Source organism: Bison bison, unplaced genomic scaffold (genome assembly GCF_000754665.1).
Source record: "Bison bison bison isolate TAMUID 2011002044 unplaced genomic scaffold, Bison_UMD1.0 scf7180017864286, whole genome shotgun sequence".
Classification (NCBI taxonomy): Eukaryota; Metazoa; Chordata; class Mammalia; order Artiodactyla; family Bovidae; genus Bison; species Bison bison.
In genome coordinates this window covers 3,103,280-3,106,190 of record NW_011494858.1, presented here as the reverse complement: position 1 = coordinate 3,106,190, position 2,911 = coordinate 3,103,280, and the positions used below count along the sequence as shown (strand labels likewise).

General features: G+C 55.8%; 1 protein-coding gene across 1 annotated transcript in view; it reads left to right on the top strand.

The window, feature by feature from the left end:
* Positions 1-2,165: 2,165 nt before the first annotated feature.
* The window catches only part of MAPRE2 (microtubule-associated protein, RP/EB family, member 2), a 189,443-nt gene continuing 188,697 nt past the window's right edge, over positions 2,166-2,911 (top strand). The window contains exon 1 of the mRNA XM_010849765.1: positions 2,166-2,214. The gene's annotated coding sequence lies outside the window, so the exon portion shown is untranslated. The remainder of the gene's footprint in view (positions 2,215-2,911) is intronic.

Sequence of the window (2,911 nt, the reverse complement as noted above, 5' to 3'; positions counted from 1 at the left end):
TCAAGGTTTTTAATGAGGATTAAAAATGTACTACTCTTTAACAACCCATTTACTCTCTTGGATATTAAAATAGATTACCCATCCGACAGGCAACTGGACATTATCTGTAATGAAAAGCAAAATGATTTTTTAATTCAATACCCCAGAACTCATTTATCAAGATTTAAAGTTCTGCAGAAGAAACAGAACTTTTAAATGCGTATGATTTGCTGTGCATTATAGTCATTCATTTGTTTAACAACCTATTCTGCAACTCTGGCCCATGCTAGGTGCTCTGGGTACAAAGCACAGGCTTTCAGGCAGGGTGCCTCATCCTGAGCCCACGGCACATGCCGCTCCCCTGGCCAGTACGTTGGACTTTGTGCCAACTTTGCTCCTGCAAGGATCACCCCCAGAGCTAATTAGCTAACATTTGTCAAACCCTAGGTTTGTGTGGGGGGCTTCCCTGGTGGCTCAGCGGTAGAGAATCCACCTGCCTACACAGGAGATGCAGGTTTGATCCCCGGGTCAGGAAGATCCCCTGGAGGAGGACATGCCCACCCACTCCAGTATTCTTGCCTGGAGAATCCCATGGACAGAGGAGCCTGGAGGGCTACAGACCATGGGGTCACAAAGAGTCGGACATGACTGAACATGCACGTACAGGTTTGTGTGGCAGGACTATACTAGGTACTTTAAATGGATTTTCTCATTTGATCTTCAAGATTGATTTGGATCATGGCTCTTTTACAGTTGTGAAGGCTTAAATATATTAAGGAATGTGGCTGAAATCACAAAGCAATGAACTGGTGCAGTTAGGACTGAAAATAGGCTGGTCAATGCCAAAAGGATGCTCTGAGCCTTGCTACTCAAAGTGTGGCCCTTACACCAGCAGCCCAGATGTTATCTGCCTACATGCGCTAAGTCGCTCAGTCATGTATGACTCTTTGGGACCCTATGGACTGTAGCCCGCCAGGCTCCTCTATCCATGGGATTTCCCAGGCAAGAATACTGGAGTGGGTTGCCATGCCCTTCTCCAGGGGATCTTCCTGACCCAGGGATCGAACCCACATCTCTTATGTCTCCTGCATTGGCAGACGGGTTCTTTACCACTGGCACCACTTGGTAAGCCCCTGATGTTACCTAAGAGTTTGCAAAAATACAGGAACCCAGTTCCAACTTCAGACGCATGCAATCAGAATTCGGTTTTAACAAGGCCAGGTGGTGATCCCTCTGCACATCACTTTGGGAAGCGCAGTGCAAAGTCTATGCAGACTTCACTTTAATGGATGCTGGGGATTTGGGGACAGGATTTCCCATGAGTTGCTATTTGGAGAGAACAAAGGTATGTGTGTGTCCTCCAAGGGCAAAAGGAAGGATTCAGACAACACATTCCTGCAGTTTCAGGCACTGGCCATCAGCAAGGGTGGGGACCACTTCCAAAAGCGAGAGAGACCCAGCTGGGTCTTGAGGCCAGAACATTTTCTCAATTCATTTCATTAAAACTTGGTGCTGTTCCAAATGGATGCGTGCGTGCCCACATCAATAATCTGGAGTTTGCGTCCTCAGCCTGGATTCCATTTTCCAAACAGAATCCAAATATCAAGCGGCACCAACAAGCAGCAGATTTGAAACCTCAGTAGAACTTGCTATTGCTATTATTGATTACACTGTTTATCATATGGTTCAGCTTAGAGTTGCCTAGTTTAATTAATAACGTCCAGGACAAAACTAGTTAGCTCCGCAGTATCCATTGTTTGCCAGGTAGGAGTATAAACCTTTGGCCTAAGAAGTAGATGCAAGGCGGCTGGCAGGCTCCCAGTTACAGGTACAGACTTCGGGGTGCGGCGTCGCCTCTTAAACCGCCCTTCGGAGCCTCGCCGGCCTCCGCCCTCTTGGGTGCGGCCCAAAGCTCTGCGCGTTTCACCCGCTGCCACTTTATTCCTTGTCACCAACTCACCCTGGCCCTAACCCGCGTGTCACCTTCCAACTGACAAACCGGCGGGTGGCCTCCGACCTGCCCGGGGCCTCTCGGGGGCGGCGGTCCCCAACTGCACCCCGCACCCCGGGAAGGGGTGGCCCAGGCCGGGGTGCCCCGGGTGGCCCCGCCGGCGGCCGCAGTGGCAGACGGCGAGTCACGTGTGGCGGTGGGGGCGGAGCGCGGCCGCCTGGGTGGGTGGAGAAAACAAAGCCCCCAGCTGTCAGTAGAGGAAGGAGGCGACAGCGCCGGAGCAGGTGAGTCAAGTGCATTTAAAGCGGTACCGCCCTGGCGCACCCCGACACCCCCAGTCCTGGCTCAGTCCTTCCCCGGCCGGGTGCTGGCCGCGCATCCTCCCGCCTCGGGGGGGCTGCAGTCCGCCCGTCGCGCAGCCTGCGGGACCCGGGGTCTCTGAGCCCGGCAAGAAGTTGTGCTGGGGTCGGCGTCGCGCCCCCTAAGTGTGCACCCGCCGCTCTCCCGCGGGCCACATCCCTCCTTCGGGGCCCCAGGGCCGCGCACCCCGGGAAAGGGGGGGGTGAATCAGGGCTGCCACGCTGGCAGAGGCAAAGTGGACCGGCTCGAGGCTGAGGGCCGGGCTGGCTAGGATAGGGACACTTGGCGCTGGTGAAGGAGGGTGTCTTGGGACTACGCGCCAGAGCGCGCGGACCTCTAGGAGCCAGAGTTGGGGAGCAGGGACCGAGAACTAGGGGCGCTGGCAGGGACTGCGCGCTACGGGGCAGACCTGGAAGTGGAGCGCGCAGGGTCCCGCCCGCTGGGGACCAAACACTGGACCCCCGGCCCAGCTGCCGCCCGCCACCTCCCTGCTCCGCCCCCCCCAACCGGGGCTTCTCCTCCCGCGGAGACCAGCCCCATCTCTCTCCACTCCCACTCCGGCTCCCGCTGGGGTTCCCGGGCCCCCCAGGATGCGGGAACTGGATGGATGCGAAAGAGAGC